The sequence below is a fragment of the Pinus tabuliformis genome, chromosome 5_1 (assembly GCF_031772625.1).
Source record: "Pinus tabuliformis cultivar Carrire ecotype Pingquan chromosome 5_1, CPIR1, whole genome shotgun sequence".
Lineage (NCBI taxonomy): Eukaryota > Viridiplantae > Streptophyta > Pinopsida > Pinales > Pinaceae > Pinus > Pinus tabuliformis.
In genome coordinates this window covers 688024204-688050978 of record NC_142305.1, presented here as the reverse complement: position 1 = coordinate 688050978, position 26775 = coordinate 688024204, and the positions used below count along the sequence as shown (strand labels likewise).

General features: G+C 42.2%; 1 protein-coding gene and 2 pseudogenes across 2 annotated transcripts in view; 2 read left to right on the top strand and 1 right to left on the bottom strand.

Moving 5' to 3' along the window:
- EMB2654 (Tetratricopeptide repeat (TPR)-like superfamily protein) overlaps positions 1–26775 on the bottom strand; it is a 487353-nt gene that overhangs the window by 406403 nt on the left and 54175 nt on the right. The gene's annotated exons all lie outside the window — the stretch shown is intronic.
- On the top strand, positions 1857–6802 carry LOC149166817 (pyruvate kinase 1, cytosolic pseudogene; annotated as a pseudogene).
- LOC149166816 (RNA polymerase II C-terminal domain phosphatase-like 4 pseudogene) lies at positions 7027–8139 on the top strand (annotated as a pseudogene).

Genomic DNA, 26775 nt, shown 5'->3' with positions numbered 1-26775 from the left:
TAGCAGATTTTGCATGGTGATTATGATGTCATATTACGACATCTCACAAAAAACCGAGTCCAATGAGTATGGTCTTGAGGACATGTGGACACTTTTCTGTTTTTAGCAATAGTCATGCAAGGGTGATAATGTCAAGATATGGATGCATACATAAGCTTGAGTAAAGTGGTGAGTAATCTGAGGTGGACTGGATATGTTGGTGAGTTAACTGGGTTGCTTGACTGAGTCAATTGCAGACTATTGAGATGTGTGAGTGAATCTAGGAATGACTTGGCATCTTCTGGAGTTGACTAAGTCACATGCATGCATGGGGGGAGTCAACGAGGTGTTCTCTTGAGTTAACTCAATCCATGCATTCTCTTTTCTCCACTTCACTTTAGTCTAACTCTCTCTCTATCTCTAGTTTGATTTCAGTTAGACTAGAATCATCTCCTTTTCTCCCAAGCACATGGCCAGTCCATCTCCACCTCACCCTAGTTCTTCACCAGTTTAACTCTAGTGCATTATTACTTCACTCCCCTCTATCCTTAGTCGACTAATGCACATATGTTTCTTTCTATCCACTTTGTCCTCACTTCACTCCACCTTTCCTCTTGTCAACAAGGAGCAAGGATTATCTACTCCACTTTTCTGTCCAGTTAACTAAGCTTTCTTAACTTACACTGTTAGTCACTCAAGCAAATCTCCACATCATCCAAGTGCATGGATAGTTCACCTCTCTTCTCAAATTGGTTTAGGGAGAGTCTTGCATGGGTAATTCAACCTCCTTGATCATTAAAAGGAATAGGTTGCTCTTGAACAGGTTGGATCGTCTTTCGCAACAGCTCATACAGTCATAACTCCTTTCTCTAAGAATTTATTTCTTCTCCTCTGTTCTACTTTCTATTCTACAGTGCAGAAACATCACTAGTTTCGGTTCTATAACAGTTTTCATAGGCCAACCAGCCTCCTAGCTTTTGAAGAATAAAGCTTGGTTTTGATCTATTCAATGACTTTCGGTTTGTCAATATTCCAACGGTGCAAATTATATCAATTATGAGCCTTTTCTTTGGTTTAAAATCAGCCACTTAACACACTCTGTCTATTTTATTTTTCCCATTTTAAAGCAAACATTGGAAATAATTCCACCAATCATATACTAATTATTTTAAGACCTCATTGGCCACAGATATGCTGGTCAAAAACAACCATTGCATGCTTGTTTTTCTGTGTTATTTTGCAGATTTATAGGTGGAAACAGTGCATGCGCAACTAGGGACATCCCCCCGTGGTTGGCAAGCACCAGCCTGAAAGGAGAGGGAAATTTGCATGTGACACGAGCAGATTTTCTTAAATGTTTCATTAATTTCTGCTGCTGATTTCTGAAGTTGTTTCAATCTACTTACAGTGCAGAAGTTTTTCTTAACGAGACCTTATATTTTTTTGATCTCATGCCATTGCAATGAGGCAAAACACAGAAATGGAACCCTTGTAGATGACTTGACACTCCATGGACCTCACCAATGAACCAACACCCCATTGGCACTAGAGAAGAACTTTGTGACAGCCACTGGCTAATCCCCTTATTGTAAATATTTTAATTCATTTTTGCTGTAATTAAAATGACTGGGAATTGGGACATGGACTCAGAACTTTGGGGCAGGAAGTTCTTGGGAAATTACAATCGCTGAGTCATGTGGCAGCGTAACCCAGCTGTTATAATGATGATGATAGATTGCAAATCAAATAACTGAAAGAAGACACAGAACTGGCTGAGTTGTGGGGGCCAAAAAATTACTACCCAGGAGCCTCGCCATTGGTGGAGAAGGCCACAACAGCACACCACCATCAGTACAGTTAGAACGACCATCATGGGAATGGCAGTGCAAAAACTCCCCAGAATGATGCCACGACATGGCTGGGCGAGGAGAAAAACATTTGCAAAAACACGTGAGAAAAAAGAAAAGGGGCAGCACAAGCGAGAAGGAACAGGGAAAGAGTTAGAAGACTCAGCACTAGAGAAAGAAGAAGAACGCAGACACAGCATGGGAGGACAGGAGACAGCGTTCTCAGGAATTCGAGGAGGGCATTGCACCATAGAGAACACAGGGTGATATTAAGGAAACACCAGGGAGGCAGCACGAGGAGAATAGAAGAATTTTCCTTGGAAGCAGCACGAAAAGAAATCCTGTAATAGAAGCAACAGGCCTCTGAAAATTCAGACAGTGCCTTATACCATTGCCTGGACAGAGTAGAAGAGAAGATCATGGAAGGAATGATGACGAGTGTTGACCACACTTTGTCAACAGCCCAAGGAAGCAAGGTACAAAGTGTTGAGAAATCTAGGGCAGCTAGATTAGGTTTTTTCTCTTACTTTGATAACTGCTTGTGATGTATTTTTACTTAACTTAGTTAGCTTCTTCTTTCTCTTGATTATATTTAGTGTTCTTATCATCAAACAGCTACCAAATCATAAAGAAAATGAGACAAGAGGACACAAGATGTAGGCAATCAACCAGGGCCAAAACCTCTCCACTTGAGAGGAAACCCCACAAGAATTATTCTCTTCTTATAGAGCTTCAATTGATGAATTCCAAGACCTATGACCTTTGACCAAGAACCTCCAAGACCAAGTCAAACCTTTTCATCTTTCCTTGCAGCAACTTCTGCAATTTCAACCTCCAGCAAATTCTTTTGAAATGTCAACTCCCAGCAAATTCTACTGCAAGATCAACCCACCAGTTTCTTCTACAACTTCGACCCAGCAGTTTCTTCTACAACTTCGATCCAGCGTTTTCTTCTGCAACTTCGACTTGCCTAGCAACTTTCCAGCACTTCAACTTGTCAAGCAACTTTCCAGCACTTTGACTTGCCCAACAACTATAGAAACCATAACACGAGAGAGAGAGAGAGAGGGCCAAAACTTCGATTTTTCTTTTCTTCTTCCTTTTCGTCCTTTTCTAGCTTCTATCTTGAGGAGATCGAACTTGCTTGAGTGAGTGTGCAAATGAGGTTGAGTTCCTTCTTATTTATAGGTCTGTGAGGGGTACGAATTGCTATCTTTAGGCCAACTTGTCCCTTCATGTAGGCCAACTTGATCTTTGCATCATGACGAGGTCTTGGAGGGTCTTTTGACTCAAACAAAATTATTTACAAATTTACGATATGTAACATGCCCAAATGGGTCTTCAATACATGACAATGACTTAATTGACTTTATGACAAACCTAGAAGTGTTGAAGAATGTAACTAGGTTTGGTCTTCATATTTATATTTGAGTCAAAGAATGAAAAGGAAATTTTTATAATTATTACAATGACTTATCAAAGCATGGGTTTCATGCTTGGGTCATCATTTTACATGTCGAAGTCCCCATTGAAGACTTCTCGATTTTATATTGAGACATTAGAGTCATTTTCCATTTAATAAGAGCCTTCTTGGGCTTTCGAATCATGTAAAAAAATGATTATTGAGTCAAAAATGTAAGTTATCACCTCCACACCAAGTCGGCCCTTGCCTGATGAAGTTGGCCTACAAGAGGACAATTCGACCAACAGAAGAGGCTATATATACAAGAGCAGTTCAATACACATCAAGGAAGTACAGAAAAAGTGTGAAGTTCAAGGAGAAGGAAGAATTGCAAGTCGAAGTTTCTAGGCTATCTCTCTCTCTCTTTTATGCGAAGTTACTGGGCTATTTGTTGGATCAAAGTTCTGCTACTGGAAGATCGAAGTTCTGGATTTCGCTGGGACTAAGTTCTATTGTTGGGAAGGTCGAAATTCTGGATTTGTTGGGTCGAAATGCTGCTACTACAGGGTTAAAGATCTAGATTGAAGTCGCTGGAAGGAATGGTTGACTTGGTGGTTGGGGGAAGTTTGTGTCTAGGTTGAAGAGTCTTGGATTATCTCGTCTTAATTACTGAAGGAAAAAGTTTGACTGGGTTTTCCCCTAGATAGGGGTTTTTCCCTGGCAGAGTGCCTACATCTTGTGTCTCTTGTTCTTGTGATCTATATACACACATAATTTGGTAATTTCTTGATGAAAGATAATATAATAAAGAAGTAAAAGAAGCCAACATAATTCACAAGTAATTATCAAGAAAGAGAAATCAAACCCTAATTCTACTAGCATTGATTTCTCAACCGGAAGCACTCAATGGGTGCCTGACCTAAAAATAAATTTCTCTTGAGCATGCAACCCATGCCTCAAGAATAACAATAATAAATTTATTTTTCTCTTTTCATTAAATACATAAAATCATGATTACATATGTCATTATGAAGACCAAACCTAGTTACATATTTGAACACTCCCTCTTAACTGGCGAGGTATTCATAATCCATACAAGGTACTTGGACATTCTCAATCTGAAGAATTCTCATAATAAGAATCCGAGTAGCAAGGCCTTGACTAACAACTCTATCTATCCACAAGATAAGAGCACAATGCTAGCAAGACTAATCATTGATAGACACCATCATCATTGTCTCTCAAGGCACATACCCCAACTGGGTGTTCACAAGGTATATCCTCTTAGGACTATTCTTATCTTGGATTCCCAGTCCTCAAAGAATATCGATCCTCTACAACTACCCTTATCTTGGATGCCCTACCTCATCCTCAAAGAGTATAGGATGCCAAATGTTTACCCAATCCTCCATTCTTTCTTCCAAAGTGAAGACAAGAATGATGTGTCTATCTCTCCTCATGGCCTTCACTAAGACTTACAGTTGTTAGTCCTAGTCTAATGCATGACACATGAAGTAGAGAACCATATTTGTCACTCCCTCTTAACCAGGGATGACCAACCCATTCCTATAAAAGTAATGTACCCAAGCTCCCTCTTAACCAGGGACTTGTCCAAGCTCCCTCTTAACTAGGGACTTGTTTTCAGCAGCTTACTTTCTCTTCAATGGAGATCATGGTGCCTTCAGCTGCTTGAAGAGCTCCTCCTTTCAATGTCATGAATTTCATCTTTATCATTATGGAGCCTTCATCGTTTGGGACTTCTTCGTAGGGCATCGTGTTGAAAAAGTGTAACTAGGTTCAGTCTTCATAATGACATGTAATTGTGATTTTTGTAAATGATGAAAAGAAGAAAATAAAATTATTATTGCAAGCCTTGCCTCATGGGTTTCATGAGCAAGTGATTTTATTTTAGATGCTCCCATTGAAAGCCTTAGGATTAGTCATTAAAGTCAAAAGAATTAATGGCATGTATGAAGAGCTCTCCTTGAGCATGTATATGAGTCCATTAAAGTGTCTAGAAGCCCTCCAATGACAAGCACATGGTTCTCCTATCCAAGTCAGCCTCCAAATGAATTAAGTTGCACATGTCGGCTCACCTCATAAGACACATCCCTTCGCTACATGACATGTCGGCTTATATATATGACAGATCACTACATATATGGGTGAAGGCACTTCGCATTTCCACAATCAAGAATTCAGATGTCTTTGTGATTTCGAGTGAACAAGAGCAGCGAAGAAGATGATTGTCTCACGGATGAAGTTTCGGTGTCCTAACAAGGAATCACAGTTCGATGAAGAAACAATAGTTTGGTGGAGTCAAATAAATTCGGAACCCTCTGTAATTTCGATCACAATGACAGCAAGAGTCTTTTATTGGCTACTCATAGAAACAGAATTTCGAATATCAGAAAGAAGGTCTTTGTGCTACACAGTTTGGAAAAGTATATGTATATATATATATATATATATATATATTACAGTTCGGTAAAAGGAAACTACATTTTGGTGATCTGAAGACTGAGTTTCGGTGCTACCTTAAAGGAAGGGTATCAGTGCTGTTAGACTCCGTCTTCTCAAAGTTCTCTGTCAGAGTCAAATTGGCAGATTCTAGCAGAGAAGCCTCATCAGAACTTTTACCAACAAACTGTTCAGGACTTCCCCAGGCGGTAAAGCAAGGTGACACGATATTCGTTGGTCAATACCTTTTCACTGGAAGTGAGAGTACTTCTGTGTGGCTGGAGGTTGCAGAAGTGAAAAGTCAAGATGTGGTTTGTCTTGTGAAAAACACAGCTACACTTGCTGATTCCTTGTTTACGATGCATGCCTCGCAAGTTCGCATTGATCTACCTACACTGAGTGATTCAGACAAGCATGTCATTTCAACCTGGGGAGTAAAGAACAACATTGACTTTATTTCATTGTCATATACTCGCCATGCAGAAGATGTCAGACAAACTCGTGCTTATATTTCTAAGCTTGGTGAGCTTCACCAGACACAGATATTTGCTAAGATTGAGACCCTAGAGGGTTTAAAACACTTCGATGAGATTTTGCAGAAGCAGAGAAGGTTCATAACCAAGCTGCTTATTTCAAGAAAACTGTGAAATATGTGGGCGAACCAATGACACATTTGGAATCCATTGCATCATCAGCGGTATGTGCAGCAATCAAAGTCAAGGCCTCTGTTATAGTTGTTTTCACATCATCTGGACGTGCTGCAAGGTTGATAGCAAAATATAGGCCAACTATGCCAGTTTTAGCTGTTGTCATTCCACGGTTGACAACTAATTGGTTAAAATGGAGTTTTACTGGTGCATTTCAGGCAAGGCAGTGTCTTGCTGTCAGAGGAATTTTTCCTATGTTAGCAGACCCTAAACACGCGGCTGAGACCACAAGTGCTACAAATGAGTCTATACTGAAGATAGCGTTGAATTATGGAGAAGCCACAGGCTAATTAAGCCTCATGATCGTATAGTTGTATTTCAAAAAAATTGGTGACTCATCAGTTGTGAAGATAATAGAGCTTGAAGAATAACTGGGCAAAGATAACATACAATCGTTTCAGAAAGTCATTTTTGCCTGAAGTTTTGCCTGAAGCCTAAAAATAATGTTGGTCAACCATCCTCACTGCCTAACAAGGTTTTCTGCTTGGAAGATGCACTATCAACAAAGCAGGAGATACACTTGAGTTGATACACCAAACACTGTACCGAAACCAGGGATTCCGCTTGTGGCTTAGTTTTTTCTTTTAGATTTATGTGGGAAGTTTGCATTCGCTGCGGCATGGTGGAGTAAAATTCTGAGTCTAATGATCAAACTGGTGTTGCCCTCAAATATATTCACAAGGATTTCGAACTTGCAGATACAGAAATCGAACGGTTACGTGAAAGTGATCTGAAGAAATTGTTACCAAGGCAGAAATTATATTTAGTACTGGATTTGGATCACACGTTGCTGAATTCTGCTCGATTTGTTGATATTCTTCCTGAAGAGGAGGCGTACATCACGTCAACATACCTAACAAGAGTATTGAATCCTGGTTCAGAAGTTGGGGACACCAGCAGTAGCTTGTACAGATTAATGTCCTTGCAAATATGGACGAAACTTAGACCTTTCACGCACAAGTTTTTGAGGAGGCAAATGAGATGTATGAGATGTATGTCTATACAATGGGGGAGCGTGCTTATGCTTTGAAAATGGCAAAACTTCTTGATCCCACAGGAAAATATTTTGGCACTAGAGTCATTTCACAAGGGAACAGTACCCACAGACATAAAAAAAAAACCTGGATGTGGTACTGGGAGCAGAGTCAGCAGTTGTGATTCTTGATGATACAGAGAATGTATGGCCAAGGCACAGATCAAATCTGATGGTGATGGAAAGATACCATTTCTTTAGCTCAAGTTGTCGATAATATAATATCCAAGGTCAATCATTTACACAGGCAATGAGGGATGAAGCAGAGATGGAGGGCGCTCTTGCCAGCATGCTACGTGCACTGCGTTCTGTGCATCAGATATTTTTTTTGATGAGAATAATGATAAAGATATTGCTCGATCGGGCTTCAATAGCAGAGATGTAAGACAGGTTATAAAAGCTGTGCGTTTGAAAGTTCTTGAAGGTTGCAAAATTGTCTTCAGTCGGATCTTCCCAATAGATTATCCTGCTGAGAAACATCATCTTTGGCGCACGTCCTTGACACCTGGCCCTTCACTTCAGCCAAAAATAAACAAAGACACCTGTCATAGCAGAGAAACAGGAACCGATGATCTATTCTTTGACTGCAGTTGCAAAGTGGAATTCATAGGTTCGTTTGCCTATTTTTGTCTTCACGCTGGAATAATGGAAGGCTCATCTATCTTTAAGAGCAGATGGAGGATTCTATTCTATTTTCATGGCTTTAGTTGAAACAGCGCCCCTGTTTTGGGGGTCGATCTGTTGTTTTTTTTTTTTTTTTTTAGTTGATTTAATGTATAAAAATAATTTTTTGGTAAGAGAGGGAAAGAGTTCTGAGTGCTGAGAGCTGGTGGAGAACAGAGCTTTCATTGTACAGTTTTTGACAGAGATTTTTAATGAAATTACACAGCTCTGACTTCTGAGATTCCTGTGGTATGAAAGTTAGCATAAGTTTTCCTTTTGTTTCATATGTAAACTGTTATGTTTCATTTCACTTCATGACCATTTCTAAATGAACAAATGAAGTGTTTAGGTAGAATTCATAGTATTATATGCTCTGCCTATAAGTTTGTTCATATTTAATGTTTTCTTCTGTTTGACAAGGATTCATCTCCTATGCCCTTGTCAGCTCCTCACCAGTCTTGCCATCTCATTTAAACTAAATTTGGTGTTAAATTTCTTGCCTACCTTGCCTCAGTCGATAATCTGTGTTTTTTATTATATTTCTCTGTTCAAGCTGTTCCTTTGCCCATGCAGCTCAGAAAAACCCCAAATCAAACTCTTTTATCAATGTACTAGCCTAATATCAGTGTTACCTTATTGGTCATCTCATCTATTGAAGATTTTACGAGATAGACCGGAGAGAGCCTTCTCCTGCCCCGTAGGGCTAGCTACGAGGCTAAATGGTTTGATGTTGCCTTGAGGTTTACCTTTCTCAGCCTGAGGTGAAATTTCAAGCGCTAACAAGTGCTATCTCAAGAAGGTCTCAGTGCCATCACAGAAGTAAGGTCTCGGTTATATGACAGCAAGGAGGTCTCACAAAAAGGAGATCACGATGTGAAGACAGTGATAAGATCTCGGTGGTGACAATGTCTCGATGGTAAGAAGGTCGAAGAGGAAGAGGAGTCAAGAAGAAGAAGGTTGACTGTCAAAGAGAACGTGTGTCTTGGTCTTGGAGTGGCAAATAGGTCAAGGGTCTTGGTCTTGGTATTTGTCAATTGGAATCTCTAAAAGAAGAATTTGTGCGGCTTCTCCTCTCAAAGAGTGAGAGGTTTTCGCCTTGGCTCATAGCCTACATGTTGTGTCTCTTGTCTATTTATGTTCATGCATTGGTTACTGTTTGATGAAGAAGAACACTATGAATCTAACATAAAGAAGATCCTAATCTATACAAGTAAAAAGCATTCACAAGCAGTCACTAATAGAAGAGAAATCCCCTAATGCTAATGCCCTAGATTTCTCAACATGGTATCAGAGCTAAGGTGTTGAAGTCAAAGGAAGGGCATCTAATCAAAGAGACACTCAAGGATCGAGTTTCAAGAAAGGCATCAAAGCAAGTCAAAGATTATCAAAGCAAAAGATCAAGATCTACATTAAAGGATTAAACCCTAAATCAAAGAAGCAATCTATAACAACAAAAGTTTTGGATCCTCTAATCATCATCAAAAGACCACAAAAACCCTCATCAAGTTATCTACAAAGCAAGGTAGCTCGAAGGACTTTAAAGATGAAGATCACATCATCTTGAAGAAAGTCGAAACCCTAGTAGCAATTCTGATCTGCACTCATTCACTACCAAAGTAGTTGAAGTATCTTGAAAGCAAGAAGGCATTATGTAATGTTTCCTAAACATGAATTTAAGTGATAAACCAATTAAACAAGCAGTGAAACAGTAGAAAATTAAAAACATTTACCAAACACCCATGAAACACTGTAATACTGGAACTACTGAGCCATATATTATGAAATATGAGAGCATGAGTACAATATATAAATGTAGTGCACCTGGGCTTGTCTTAAGGACAAGCTGGACCAAACCCAGGTGGTAGAATAGTTGGAAAGATGGTTGTTCAGCTGCTGCTCTACTATGCTCTGCGTTGTCCCAGTAAATTGTTGATCTGCTGACTTCGGCTTGCTGGAAAGTGCCCAAAAACTGCCCAGAAAATTCTTCCCTTTTCGCATTAGACTCCTTGGACAAAACCAAGAAAAACCAAGAAGGTAATTTCTCTAATTTTGACTTTGGATTTTTAGCCTCTTGGGAGTTGCTCTCCAACTACATCTGCTGACTTTCGGCCTACTGGAAAGTGCCCAAAAACTGCCCAGAAAATTCTGCCCTTTTAGCCTTAGACTCCTTGGACAAAACCCAGAAAAACCCAAAAGGGAATTTCTCTAATTTTGACTTTGGATTTTCGGCCTCTTGGGAGCTGCTCTCCGGCTACTGCTGCCAAATTCGATTTGCAGGAAACAGCCTACAAATCCACCTGGAAACACCCCTCAAATGTTGCTTTCCCCTATACTATCTGATCCCTTGCTTCCCGGATGGTCCTTGGCCCTGATGGCTGCTCAATCAAGCCCCACGAATTTGCTGCTAGAGGCCACTGCGCAGTCTCTCTGCCCAGAAATGTATATTGTTGCATGTACTGGCTGGCTGCAAAACACTGATAAAATACCCTTAGTCCTCCACTTTCCTTGCTCCCAAAAACTCCCAGCAAGTGGGGGGCCTCTTCCCTGGCTAAATCAACCTCTGCGTATTTCTGGCTGCCCAGAAAACACACAGTCCCTTCCTCTGCATGGCTGGCTGAGCTGTGAATCGCTGCTGGAAACTCCTGCAATCTCTGTGGAATAGCCTCCCTAGGGTGGGCACGGATGGTCCCCCGAAGTAGAGGTTGAATCTTCCCTGTGGAAGACTCGTGGCTAAACAGCCGGTAGACTCGCTAAGCAGCAGAGCGTACAAGAGTGAGTTTGTTTGTCAAATATTCAGAATGCTGGAAAATGAGAGCTCCATCCTCTTTTATCACCTTAGGCCCCCTTAGCCTCTTGTGGGCCCTTGCTTTCATTAGCTCGAGTTCCCTCCAACGTCCTCCTTGGCCAAATTCGAATTATGCATGTGGTGGCCCCCACATTCCACTAGCTGCCAAAAATAATTCAAACTGCCTATAGTTCCTAAGTTTCTGCGTGTGGGGTCCTCCTCCTAAACCAAAATTGTTGCCAAAATTGTGTTGTTGCATCCCATGACTAATTCATTTGAGAAGGGACATGACAATCCTCCCCTCCCAAATGTTGCTTGCCCTCAAGCAACGTCAAAGCTGGGTGCTCTAGTACGTGCTCACCCTTCCAGGTGGCATCCTCATCCGATAAGTTCTTCCAGCGTACCAAGAACTCTCTAATGGTTTTGCTCCTCAATCTTCTCTCCATGCTCTCCAATATGACCTCTGGTTCCAGCACCAAATGGCCCTCATCATCCAATGGGGGTAGATCAGCTGTTGCGATCACCTGCTGTCCCAGCACCTTCTTCAGGCACGAGACATGAAGCACGTTGCGGATCCTGCTCCCCGAAGGCAGTGCTAGCTCATAGACCACCTCCCCAATCCGCCTGGTCACCTGGTAGGGCCCATAGAAGAATGGTTGTAGCTTCTCAGCCCCCTTCTGTTTCAGTGTGGACTATCTGTAAGGCTGCAACCAGAGGTACACTAGGTCCCCCTCCTCAAAGTGCCTCTCTATCCTGTGTCGATTTGTGTTGATTTGGGGTAGCATCGGATGTACTCTAGCCACAAAAATTGGTGGAGAGGCTAAGACACGTGAGATCTCCAATACCCAGAAAGGGTTTGGGCAGATTCTAAAGAATTTGGGAGATATTAAAATAATTAATATTTTAAATGGAGTCCCTGAGTCTCTACTTAAGGAAAATAAAATATTAATGTGAATTAATATAAACTGTGTTAGAAGGGTCCAAAAGTCATGGATCAAGCCAGATCTAATCTTAGCCGTTGATTAGGGACGTAATCTCGGCCGTTGATTTGTCAATCAGAAAAGTATAAGAGGAGGCTTAAGGATCACCTGGAGAACACACCAAGAGATAAAGATTTCGACTTTCTGGGGCTGGGTTTGCTGAGAAAGTTGAGAGAGTGATCTGGAGTTGCAGCTGAGGGGCAGTGAATACAGAAGCAGAGAGGCAAAGATAGTGTCAAGAGGATCAATGCAGCAGCCGGGAAAGGTGACGCAAAGGGCAGAAGCTAGAACTACCGGGAACAGCCGGAACTACCGAGAACTGTCAAAAATTCCGGAATTGCAGGGAAAGCTGATGCAGAGGGCAGAAGCCGGAACTGTCGGGAACAGCCGAAACTGTCGGGAACTACTGAAACTGCCAGAACTGCTGGGAAAGCTGACGCAGAGGGCAGAAGTCAGAACTGTCGGGAACTGCCGGATACTACTGGGAAAGCTGACGCAGAGGGCAGAAGTCGAAACTATCGGGAACAGCCGGAACTGCAGGGAACTACCAGAACTGCCAGGAAAGCTAACGCAGAGGGCAGAAGTCGGAACTGTTGGGAACAACCGAAACTGCCAGGAACTGCCGAGGACGCTGACGCAAAGGGCAGAAGACGCTGACACTGTCCCTACAGGCTGACGCTGGGGTTTTTTGTGGGGCAGATTGGAGCTGAGGAGCTACCGGAGTGTTTATCCGGGGTTTCAGCCGGAGCATCTATCTCCGAAGGAGAGGTACTACTGCCGAGATTTTTCTCTGTTGGGTGAGCCAAATTTGGCACCCAGATTGTATTCTGAAACTGCTTAATAAATCAAACCCTCAAATAGCTACACCAGTTTTCCCGCATTGGGTTTTTCCGGGGACATTAGTCCAAAAATAACGGTGTCATTTGTGTGCTTGTTTCTGTTTCCTTCAGTTGATGATTTGTAATGTGTTGAGCATGTAATTGTGTTTATTTTTAGTATTTATATGGTAAATAACTTGTTAATTATTCAGAACAAGTAGGAAGGAATAAATTAGAAAGTACATGGAGGGTTTCTCACTGTTAGACTTAGAAACTTCAACAATTTGCATACAATTTTTGCCAATTCTGGGTTGTCGCTAGATTACCCTTGAGACCTTTGAGGATATCTTGGCTCTCTTGGACCCAGTCTTTGGCCTTTGGGGTTTGGCTATCTCCGAAAATAATATCAACAAAATTTAGAGAATCATAACCACAAAGGGCGTGGAAAGGAGTCATACCTATGTTGCATGGGTACCCGCACCCGAGGGTGGGGTTCTCGAACCCGTCCCGGGTTCCCGCACCCAAGTACCGGATTCGGGTACGGGTCTTCCCAGACGAACCTAGAAGAACCGGGTTCTTCAAAAAAAAAATTGGGTTCTTTTCCTTTAACGGGTTCTTGGGTTCTTGGGTTCTTGGGTTCTTCGGGTTCTTGGGTTCTTCGGGTGCTTGGGTTCTTCGGGTTCTTCGGGTTGGGTTCTTTGGGTTCTTCATAAAAAAAAACTATATTAAAAATTTAATTTTCAAATAATTTTTTTATTTATTGAAATTTAAAAAATAACTTATAACAAAGGTAAAACTTATAACAAAACCTAAAAAACCCTAAATCAATTCTTGTAAATCAATTTGGAATGAAACATTCTTCCACGGTCCTCACCATCAAAACCTGTGTTGCATGGGTACCCGCACCCGGTTTTTTAAGTATTTTACAAGTCTTGTTTTTTAAGAATTCTTGTAAATCAATTTGGAATGAAACATTCATTCCCGAGCCAAATAACCATCAAATTATAAACTGGAAATGCACACATACAGGTTCAAACATTTTCGGTCAAATAGAAAGTAGGATTGAGACCAGCCATAAGCTGTAATCCGCTGATGTTGTTAAATGGCGAAGGGCTATTTTGGACAATGGCTAAATTAAGTATCAAAATCTGCCAATTTCTTACAGCATTCTGATAACATCATGTTAAGATTAAAACTAGGAAAATATGCCTAAATCATATATGGTCTCTACAGACTTGTACACCAAGTAATCTCTAAAAATTGCGAAGATGTTTTATGTTTAGATAATTGATATTCAGGCAGAGCTTCGCACTCAAAGACAAACTATCCCTCAAGCCATCAGATGGCTGCTGTGCATTTTATTGGGAAACAAAGACTGATAAGCGTCTTTTGTGGAAGGGTAAGGCTCCCACTATTTTTGGGATTGCTTTACCACAGAGCACACCATGCATGGGGCAGGTGGATGATTAGACATCAAGAAAATTCTAGACCACTATCAGGTTGAGAAGAATCTCCTATGAAAAAATTGTGTTTTTATATGGGAGAGACTAACCATTCCAAGCAAAGTTACAAGCTCAAGCTCCAGCCAGAATGAGCAATTTCAATAAGGAGAGAAGCTGTCTTGAAATTAGAGCAGGAGGCAGAAATGCTAACACTCCTTGGTTGTGTAGGAGGAAGGGTCTGTACGACCACAGCCTGATTCCTTGATAGGCATCCTTGCAAATGAACCTAAGCTGCATAGTTATTTTAAAGCCTGTGTGTGACAAAATCCGTCCCAAGTTTCACCAAAATAGCTGAGTCTAGCATTTATCCTAGTATGTATTTTGAATTTTCAGTTTTGGTAGTAGCCTTGAGCTCTCTCACATAGCTGTCACAGTGTCATGGTTACACGGAAAAGATTCAAAAGAACAGTTTTTTGGTGATAAATTTTGAAATTTCAATGTCAATGTTGAATGTTCAATGATGTGCATGTTTAAATGATTATCATTAAAGTTTTCTTGTTTAAAGTTGAAAAAATATACAAATTCAAATTTCATATATATTATTAATTATAAATTTATAATTTATAAAATTTAATTATTAAAATTTAATATTATTATATTACCCGACGAACCCACACACCTTGTTCCAAAAATGCCGTCCCCGTCCCCGTCCCCGCACCCACGTTTCCTGGCAACATAGAGTCATACCAATAGACATGTGGCACGTGGTGTTGTAGCAGAACTCGCCCAAGTGCAACCACTGAATCCACGTCCTCTGCTGACCCGTCACATAGTTCCTCAAGTACCCCTCCAACCACTGATTGACCCTCTCTATTTGGTCGTCTGTCTGAGGGTGGTAACTAGTGCTAAGAGTAAACTCCGTCCAACCAACCTGAAGAGCTCCTGCCAAAAGCCACCCATGAATCTGTTGTCTTTGTCGCTAACAATGTTCTTGGGGAGTCCATGTAGTCGGAAAACCTCTTGGAAGAACAAATCAGCAACCTAGGCAGTCGTGAATCTAGTGGGGATGGCAAAGAAATGGGCAAATTTGGTCAGCCTATCGACCACCACATATATGCAATCTTTCCCCTGTACTGTGGGGAGCCCAGTGATGAAATCCATCGAGATACTTTCCCATTTCCCCTCTGGAATGGGAAGTGGTTGTAATAGCCCTGCAGGGTGAGTCAACTCCCCCTTGTTCTACTGGCAGGCCTCACACTCCCTTATGTGTTGCAGCACGTCCTCCTTGAGGCCTTTCCACGTGAACCTCTCCCGAACAACCATGTAAGTCTTCCAGAACCCCTGGTGTCTGGACAGTGGTGAATCGTGAGCTGCCTGGAGTACCCTCTCCCTCAACTGCGAGCTGGGTACTAAGTAAATGCACCCCTTGTAATAGATGACCTCATCCATCACACGGTAACGCTCATCTGCATGTGTCCCCTCTAGCACCTCGCAGGCCTTCCTATCCTTGGAGTACTCAACCAACAGCTGAGCCTTCCAATCCTGGCAGATGCTCATAAGAGATAACCCAACCGGTCTCCTGGATAGAGCATCAACCACCATGTTGTGCTTGCCCCCCACATACTCAATATCAAATTCGTAGGCCTGCACCTTGCTGACCCATCTCTGTTGCCTGTCGTTAAGGCCTTGCTGCCCCATGAAATGTCAAAGACTGTTGTGATCAGTCTTCACTCCGAATCGGTTGCCCACCAGGTACTGGCGGAACTTGGCCAATGCATGCATAATGGCCATCATCTCCTTGTCATATATGGAATATGACAGCTCGTGTAGTAGGAGCTTCTAACTCTCGAAAGCTATGGGGTACCCCTCCTGTGACAAAACAACCCCAACTCCCACCCCTTATGCATCACACTCCACCGTGAATGGCTAGGAAAAATCTGAGTGCCAAAACAGGGCAATTGCTCATCACCTCCTTGAGGCGATCGAAAGCAGCTTGTGCTCCCTCAGACCATGCGAAGGCCCCTTTCTTGGTGAAGTCGGTCAAAGGTGCTGCCAGCTGCGAGAACCCTTTGACAAACTTCCTGTAGTAAGTGCAAATGCCCAGAAAGCCTCTCAGCGTAGTCACGTCTCGATGTACTGGCCAATCCCGGATGGCCATGATCTTCTCCTCATGAACCTTCACCCCGTCTGCTCCAATGATATGTTCGAGATAAAGAATCTCTGTCAACCCAAACTCGCATTTGGAGAGCTTGGCATAGAACTGTTGCTCCTCCAGAATGCGCAGTACCTCCTCCAAGTATTGGAGGTCTTCCTCCCATGTTCGGCTATACATCAGAATGTCGTCAAAAAACACTAGCACGAACCTCCTCAGCTACCCCCTAAAAATGTGGTTCATGCAAGACTGAAATGTGGTGGGAGCATTGGTCAGCCCAAATGGCATGACCAGAAACTCTAAGTGCCCATAGTGGCATCGGAATGTTGTCTTTGGGATGTCCTAATCCCGAACTCTGATCTGGTGGTACCCCGAACGCAAATCGATCTTAGAGAAGTACTTGGCTCCTCTAAGCTCATCAATGTGGGGAATGGGGTCCCAGTTCTTGAGGGTCTTCCTGTTAAGGGCTTTGTAGTCTATGCACATCCTGAGGGTCCCATCCTTCTTCTTCACCAGCACTACGGAAGAAGCAAAAGGACTGGAACTAGGCCTGATGTGACCCAAAGCAAGCAGCTCCTGAATAGCTTTCTCTATCTCGTCCTTATAGGCTTTGGGGTGCTTGTAAGGAGTAGTGATGACTACCTGTATACCTGGCTCTAGCTCAATGGTGTACTCAAACCCTCTATCCGGTGGCTGCCCTGGTGGAATGTCCCCGAACACCACTGCGTACCTGTCTAGAAGAGCCTGTATGTCTGCTGGTGGTGACTGTGCCTGACCCCCAGCCTCTGAGATCCTCAACTCGACTGCCCATGCGATGTCCCCATGTCGAAGATCTGCCTCCATCCTGTGGGCCAAAACTGTTTGAGGCAGATAAGACTGCATGCCTCTCAAAACCACCAGTTTGTCGTCTGGCCCCATGAACTCCATCTCAGGTTTCCTCCAGTCAGTCGTAACTCTCCCAAGGGAATACAGCCACTGGACACCCATTTCCACATTGGTGTCTGGCACATTGACCACAAAGAAGTGGTCTGTCATCGAGTAGTTTCCCATAACTATTGTCAAGGAGGGCACGTATTTGGTACACTGGATGGTACGGTCACCTAGCACTAGGACAGAGAATCCCTCAAACTCTGTCGTGGTGAGGCCCCTCCTCTGGACCAACTGTGCATCTATGAAGTTGTGGGTAGCCCCATTGTCCACTAGTACCGACACCCTCTGCCCTTGTACCGTACCTCTAATCTGGAGTGTCAAAAACTTAGGAATCCCGCATAGAGAAGCAAGGACTCCCCCTAATGAGGCAAGAGATGCCCCTCCCTGTGGAGGTGGTGGTGGTGGTGGCCCTCTGTCCCCCGAACTCTCTCCATCTGCCCCACCACAATCCTGCTCCACCTCGTCCTCCTGGTCACTGTCAGAAAAGACCTCAATGTAATGTGCTCTACCTGCTGTGCACCTATGGCCTGGTGCCCAGGGCTCTCTGCATGTGAAGCATAGCTTCCTCCTCCGAAGGTCCTTTTGTGTCTCCTCATCTAGCTGCACCCTTCCCTGTGTGATCCTCGATGGTGGGGGTCTAGTCTCATGCCCCTTTTGTGGGAAAGGGGTTCGTGCAGGGAATGGCGCTCTGGTCTTGGGGATGGCCCCCTGCAAATCTCTGGCGCACACCACCGCCTCCTGCAGCGTAGAGGGTCTGCGTGACTTCACCAATCCACGCAAAGGCTCAAGCAAACCCTCAATGAAGATGTATACCCTCCTGGCCTCGGATAGATCCGGAACCATCACTGACACACGCAAAAAATTAGAAAAATACTACTTTGGGTCGCCTTTTTGGTGTAGTTGTGTCAGCTCCTTGAAGGATGCCTTCGGATCCCTCTGATCAAATCGCTCCACCAACCTCCTGGTGAAGTCCTCATACAAAACTATCTAGGCATGCCCCAAAGTAGTTAGGCCGTGAAACCAGCAATCATGGGCTTCCCCCTCCATGTGCAGCGTTGCCATCTTAATGGCCTCCTGTTCCGTCATCTAGTTGAGTTGAAAGTATGTGTCCATCTTTTCAACCCATGCCTTGGTTGTGCACTTGGCAGTGCCATCAAATGTAGGGAAGTACATCCTCCCTATAGTTCTCTGCAGCTCATAGTTTTGGGTCCCCTGTCCTCCGTACCCCTTGTTCCTCTCACTTTGCTTGAGCTTGCAGTAATCTCTGAAGGAGAGGGCTTCTTTGAAATCTTTGTCCATCGTCTGCCACTCTCTAAAGTAATCCCCCATCTGGGGAGTGTCTTCCTCCCTTGCTGGTTCGATCTATGCTATTGGCACGAAGGAGGGTAGTGTGGCCCTAGTGGGCACACTCACTGAAGAGCGTTGCACTGCTGGTGAGGGATGATCGAAGGGCTGAGAAGCCCCGGAAGTCTCTCCACACAAAAACCCTCTAGGTGTGGCTCTGTCTCGGCTTTGTGATTTGATCTCCTCCAGCATGTCTTTCTACCCCTTGGCCAAGTCACTCAGAGCCCTCAAGAGGCTATCGAAAGCCATCTCCTCCCTGCTCTTGGGTTCTGCCATTTCCTCCCCTCCGGCCACTGTTTTCCCTCTTTCCTCCTTATTTGGTGTAATTTCCAGCTCCCTTTCTCTACTCCTGTACCTCTGCCCCCAGTAAGTGATGTTCGCCCGGTCTTCTCCTCTCATAGGAAACCAACCCCACAGTTGACCCAAGAATTAGGCTCTGATACCACTATAATGTTCCTAAACAAGAATTTAAGTGGTAAACCAATTAAACAAGCAGTGCAACAGTGGAAAATTAAAAACATTTAGCAAACACCCATGAAACACTATAATACTGGAACTGCTAAGCCATATATTAAGAAAAATGAGAGCATGAGTACAATATATAAATGGAGTAGTGCACCTGGGCTTGTCTCAAGGACAAGTTGGACCAAACCCAGGTGGTGGAATAGCTGGAAAGATGGTTGTACATCTACTTCTCTACTATGCTCTGTGTTGTCCAAGTAAACTACTAATCTGCTAACTTCAGCCTACTGGAAAGTGCCCAAAAACTGCCTAGAAAATTCTACCCTTTTAGCCTTAGACTCCTTGGACAAAACCCAGAACGGAATTTCTCTGATTTTGACTTTGGATTTTCGGCCTCTTGGGAGCTGCTCTCCGGCTACATCTGCTGACTTTCGGCCTGCTGGAAAGTGCCCAAAAATTGCCCAGAAAATTCTGCCCTTTTAGCCTTAAACTCCTTGGACAAAACTCAGAAAAACCTAGAAGGGAATTTCTTTGATTTTGACTTTGGATTTTCGGCCTCTTGGGAGCTGCTCTCCGGCTACTGCTACCAAATTCGATTTGCAGGAAACAGCGTGCAAATCCACCTGGAAACAGTGTGCAAATCCTCACCCCTCAAATGTTGTTTTCCCCTGTACTATCTGATCCCTTGCTTCCTGGATGGTCCTTGGCCCTAATGGCTGCTCAATCAAGCCCCACGAATTTGCTGTTGGAGGCCACTGCGCAGTCTCTCTGCCCAGAAATGTCACTGTTGCATGTACTAGCTAGCTGCAAAACACTGATAAAATACCCTCAATCCTCCACCTTCCTTGCTCCCGAAAACTCCCAGCAAGTGAGGGGCCTCTTGGCTGGCTAAATCAACCTTTGCGTATTTTTGGCTGCCCAGAAAACACGCAGTCCCTTCCTTTGCGTGGTTGGCTGAGCTGTGAATTGCTGCTGGAAACTCCTGCAATCTCTATGGAACGGCCTCCCTAGGGCGGGCACAGATGGTCCCCCGAAGTAGAGGTTGAATCTTCCCTATGGAAGACTCGTGGCTAAACAACTGGTAGACTCACTAAGCAGCAGAGCGTACAAGAGTGAGTTTGTTTGTCAAATATTCAAAATGCTGGAAAATGAGAGCTCCATCCTCTTTTATCACCTTGGGCCCCCTTAGCCTCTTGTGGGCCCCTCCTTCCACTAGCTCGAATTCCCTCCAACGTCCTCCTTGGCCAAATTCGAATTATGCATGTGGTGGCCCCCACATTCCACTAGCTGCCAAAAATAATTCGAACTGCCTATAGTTCCTAAGTTTCTGCGTGTGGGGTCCTCCTCCTAAACCAAAATTGTGTTGCTGCATCCCGTGACTAATTCATTTGAGAAGGGACATGACACATTATCATCTTCAAAGCTTTGAGGCAAGTTCCCTCTCATTCAAGCAAGGTTCCTCTCCTTGCCCTTGAAGAAGATCATCCAAGGAAGCAGCAAATACATCTTCTTCAACCATCATCAAAGTGATCAAGTAGAAGATTTCATCTTCACTTGTCAAGTAAGTATCTTTCATTCTTCAATCACTTTGGTAAAATGAGTTCGTATTTGCAAGGAGATCTATAAGTTGGTTGGGTCATCGAAATTTCTTTGCATGAAAAAGGAGGATAGACATAGTCCTCTAAGAAGGTGAAGTCATTGAACATATCAAAAGGTCTCCTCTGAATTCATGAAAAGGGATTCTTATGAAAGATCCCCTCATATAGCAATATTGGAGACATCAAAGAGATGTATATGATAAACTCGTAAGAATATTCTCTGAAGGTGCGATAAAGAAGGTCACGTGACTTAGATCTGATTTACACAAATCGAAGGTATCAAAGAATGAAGGGATATCTTCATAAGATCTCAACTACGAGATATGGGAGAGATGATAAGAAGATAATCATCGTTGTTCTAAATGCACTAACTTATGAACAAGGTAACAAATGTCCATGGGGATAAGAAAGTTACCTCATTTGACAACTTGTGGTTTCTATGCAAGATAGAAGAAGACAAGTTGAGGGCAAAAGTGTTGAAGGTTAAAGGACTCAAACATTTGCAAGAAAGAAAGGGAAATTTGGAAAATTCTGGTCCTCAGAAAAGAAAAAAGAGCAAAGCTGAGATTCAATGCTATGGAAGTAAAAACTATGGACTTTACAGGAAAGATTGTCCTAAAGGGACAATATCAAAAGAAGAAAAGAAGACCATATCACCGAAGAAGTGGAGGAAGTTGAAAGGCTCTTGACATAGCTTCTAAATCTTATGTTATAGGATATGGCTATAATAAATAATAAGATGCATCGTGGCATCATGGAAGCATTAGGAACAAGAGCTCGTGACATCACCAGAGGAAACATGAAGGATGTTTGATAGTCAACTTTGAAGGATATAGCTCTTGGTGACCTCATTTAAAGATCAACGGAAGAAGTCATCCAGGACAAGTCTCATCATACATCAGTTAAAAAGGGAAACATCTGTTGAATAAGGATATGCGAGATGGAATCCTCATTGGAGGATTCACCAATCTAGAGAGGAAGCAAGTGTTTCATCAAGAACTCCAACTTGTGGAGTTCATGGGATGATGGTATGATGACATGAGAGATGAAGCAAATCAAGGGGTTGAAGATCTTTTCAATCAAGGAAGTTGTTGAAAGAAGCCTAGATGACCTAAAGGTAAATAAGGTATGTATGCTTGTATTTAATATTATAAAGTCATGTCGTATGGTTGCAGGTAACAAGGATCACTACTTCTATTTTGAGAAGCATGATCAAAGGAAAGGAATCTCCTCCTATGAAAGAATGTCGGAAAGGCATGAGTCACACTAGATGAAATCAACATAATATGTCTTCATATGTGTTGAAAAATCTAGGACACGTGTAGTTAATGAGATTCTTCTTAACTTGATAACTATTTGTGAGGCCTTTTAACTTTCTTATTAGCACAAACTTCTCTTTGACATTATTAGAGTGTGTTTCTTATTTCATCAAATAGCTATCAAAAACAAAGAGACAAGAACACGAGATGTTCGCATTCTTCTAGGGCCAAAACCTCTCCCTCTTAGAGAGGAAAACCCGCACATAATTCTTCTCAAAGAGATTCCAATTGACGAACACCAAGACCATGACCCTTGACTTACTATGCCACTCCAAGACCAAGACACCAATCCTCTTCTTTCTCACTGTTGAAATCATCTTCATCGTTGCTACTTCACTGAGGTCATCATTACAGTAGTACCATTGTTGCACCTTCATCTAGATGATTGTTGCACTTTTACTGAGATCATCACCATGTCAACTAGATCTTTATACTAGCCTTGTCTTCATCGAGATCATGACAATGTTTACATGATTACTTCTATGAGAGTATAGTTGTTACTTAGAATGTATGCCGAGACAGAGAACATTACTGTAGGATCACTGGAGTTCTTATCATTATAGTTATGTCAAGAACATGACTGTGTCTCTCTTATTAATGTCTTCACCGAGATTGTAACTATATTCTTCTTGCACCGAGATCACAGTTATGCCGAGATTGTGAGAGAGTGTATCCCCGGTCATACCCATCCGAAAGCCATGGTATCTTTCTCCAACCAAGACACTGTAATATTCCTTCATTCGAGATTCCTGTAATATTGAACTTGACCGATATTTCTGAGAGGTATGTGAGATCTTTGAGATTGTGATTACTCCCTATAATCACCACCGAAACTTCAGAGACATCTGAGATTTCTTTGCCTTTAATGTGGATACTTTCCACGCATATATATAGTAGTTAGTCTCCAAAAATAAGCAGACGTGACCACTGAACTGGTGTGTCATCTTTTATGAGTTGACTTGACAATTATATGACTTTTCTTCATCGTTTGTTGGCAGTCTTCTTCTTTGGAGGATGGTGTTTGTCTTGGAGAACTACTTGACACTAGGTTGACCCATATTCATGCTCAAGAAGAGCTCTTTAACATGACTTTGATTCTTTGACTTTCCTAGACCTATGGAATGAGTAAGAAACTCATTCGAATAATTTGCAAAAAATAATATTTCTTTTTCTTGACAAGTACAAAGATCAAAATTACATTTACAAATACTGAACCTAGTTACACTTTTCTTCAACACTCCCTCTTAACTAGAGAGGTATTTACAATGGTACTTAGTTATTCTCAATCTGAAGAATTTCTCATAAGTAGAATCGGATTGGTAATCCCATCTGTATGGCATCATATCAACCACTGTTGTCACAGTGCAAGGCCTTGACTAACAGGTCCATCTCTCCACGAGACCATGAGCTACAATGCTGGCGAGAACCAATGATTATAGACACCCTCATCATTGTCTCTCAAGGTACATACCCACCCGAGTGTTCACTGAGTATGACCTTCAAGGACTATTCTTATCTTGGGTTCCCAGCCTTCAAAGAATATTGGCCCTCTTGTCTACTCTTATCTTGGATGCCCTACACATTCTCAAAGAGCATCGGATGCCAGATGATTACCCAATCCTCCATTCTTTCTTCCCAAATGAAGACAAGAATGTTGTGTTTATCTCTCCCTCTCAACTAGGGAAGATCCATCCATCATGTGTCTACATTTCTCTTCATGCCCTTCACTAAGGCTTACGGTTGTTAGTCCTAGTCTAGTGCACGACACATGAAATAGAAAAACACAATTGTCACTCCCTTTTAATCAGGGGTGACCCAATCCAATCTCCCTCTTGATAAAGGACCTGTCAGAGCTCCCTTTTAACAAGAGACTCTCCTTTTTCATCATCAGCTTCTTCTTCGTGGGTCCTTCAGTGGCTTGATCAACTTCTTTCCTTGATGTCATGAAATTCAGTTGAGCTTCTTGATAAAGGACCTGTCAGAGCTCCCTTTTAACAAGAGACTCTCCTTTTTCATCAGCAGCTTCTTCTTCGTGGGTCCTTCAGTGGCTTGATCAACTTCTTTCCTTGATGTCATGAAATTCAGTTGAGCTTCTTCCTTGTAGGGCATCAGCCATCGATCACTTTCCTTCTTGGTTTATCATGTCATTCCTTTCTTCATGGAAAGTGGCCTTCTTGATACATATCTGGAACCTTCTTCATAAGACTACTTCTTTCTCATCATGCTTCTTCCATCCACCACATGAATGCTAGTTGTACTCGTACTTACAACTCTTGTTCGAGTAGCCCTGCATGAACTCGTCCAAATATTATTCAAAAAATCAAATCATACCTTACAAGATGGCTCTTCATCATGACATTTTCCTGTAGGTATCAGCATCCTGCATACATGTTGACACATCTCCCAAAGATATCCATTGTCAAGGGTCTTCATCATCAGAGTCTTCATATCTTTCCGGGAGATTTCCTAGTCAAGTCTTCTTGGTCTTTTGGATGTTGATTGCCTTCGTTTGGGTTGCCTATCAATCTCTTCCTTCCTCACAGATTCCATTCCCAACAGCTTTCAATTAGAGTTTCTTCATTGTAGTCAATCACCTCATACTTCATATGGGGACATATTATGTTGATTTCATCTAGTGTGACTTATGCCTTCCTGCATCCTTTCAGAGGAGGAGATCAATTTTCTCTTGATCATGCTTCTTAAGATAGAAGCAATGATCCATGTTACCTGCAACCATATGACATGACATTATAATATTAAACACAAGCATACATACCTTATTTTACCTTCAGGTCATCGAGGCTTCTTCCAGTAGCTTTCTTGATTGAAAAGATTTTCAATTCCTTGATCTGCTTCATGTCATCATATCATCATCTCATGGATTCCAAAAGTTGGAGTTCTTGTTGAAACACTTGCTTCCTCTCTAGATTAGTGAACCCTATGATGAGGATTCCATCAGAAAATTTTGAGGATCTTGTATATCACCAACTAGCAGAGGTTTCCTTTTTGACTTGATGTATGATGAGCCTTGTCTTAGATGACTTCTTCATTTCCTTCAATGTCCACTGAGGTTCCCAAGAGCTATATCCTACATGTTTGTCTGCCATGGATTTTGTCCTTCATGATTCCCATGGTGTTGTCACGAGCTCTTGTTTCTAATGCTTCCACGATGCCATGATGCATCTTAATATCTTTGTCATATCCTATAGCATAAGATTTAGGAGCTTATAATAGGACCCTTTTTGTGAGCGATATTATCTTACTCGTAGGAGAGATTTGTTAATCCCTCTTTCCTTGGCCCTTTTCTTCAGCTTCCTCCATCTTTCAGTGATATGAGCTTCCAAAATCTTTCTATAGCATTGAATCTTAGCTATACTTATTTTGTCTTGCTTTGCTTGAGGACCAATCTTTTGTGTAGGTCTAAGTGATGTGACCTTCTTTACTACAATTTCAGAGAATATATCTTCTAGTATTTCATATATCTCTCTTTATGTCTCCTCTTTTGGCATGTGAGGACCTTTGAGTGATTTCATACGATTCCTATGAGTCTCTTGATGCATTCAAGCACTGCTTGACCTTCAGAGACCTTTCCATAGACATCAATGACTTCTCTTTTCTATGAGGATTATGACAATCCTCCTTATTCTATGCAAGGACCTTTTTCATGAGGACTATGACTATCCTCCAGTATTTCTATTTCCTTGCAAAAGAAAGTTATTAAACCAAAAATTGATTGAACATGAAAGATACTTACTTGGCATGTGAAGAGGAGATCTTCACCTTGGTACTTCCTTTGCTTGAGCTGCCCATCACTAGTATCCTTTTGTCAAGACTTCCTTGGAGGCCTTCTAGCTCCATGACATTTGTGATTTTGACATCACCGAAACTGCGTTGTGACCTTGAGATCATCTTGACTCCCAATTCATCTTTTAAGGTATTTGAGCACATTGTTGACATGTTAGTGATATTGCTATCCCACAAGTGGACTTTATCACACTCAGTATTCCTCAGAGTGCATCAGCAAACACCTACATTGAGCATTATCCAAACTATGATAGTGATATAAGGAGACTTATGTTCTGATCTGAGCATCATGTTGTTCAAGATCCGAGATTGTGACAAGTATTTTGTTATGACGTTGTACCGAGACAGTGATGTCTTTGTATAGAGAGACACTGTATAGAGAGACTGTCTTATCACTGAAATTGCCTTCTTGCAGTAACTAGATTGAGACAGTAGTATAATATTGATTGTGAGAGGCACTCCTTGGATCAATTCTGCCATATATACTTGAGTCTGTAATTTATGCCAAGATTGTCTTTTATTTCATAGAGAAGGTTTAGTGATCAAGAAATGAGGATCCCAAGAATGGTACTAATACTCCATCAAACTGAACATGAGTTGAGTGCATGACTGTAATCACTGAAGTTGATACTCCATGTACTGCTGTAGACTTGCTCCTTTAAACCTTTCAACTTGCTTTGATGTCCTTGAAGACAGATCCTTGTATGTCTCTTTTCTGCCCTTTCTTAGATTACAACCATACATCTGATACCATGTTGAAGAATCTAGGGCACATGTAGTTAATGAGATTCTTCTTGACTTGATAACTATTTGTGAGGCCTTTTAATTTTCTTATTAGCACAATCTTCTCTTTGACATTATTAGAGTGTGTGTTTCTTATTTCATCAAATAGCTATCAAAAACAAAGAGACAAGAACACAAGATGTTGGCATTTTGCCAGGGCCAAAACCTCTCCCTCTTGGAGAGGAAAACCCACACATAATTCTTCTTATAGAGATTCCAATTGACGAACACCAAGACCATGACCCTTGACTTACTATGCCACTCCAA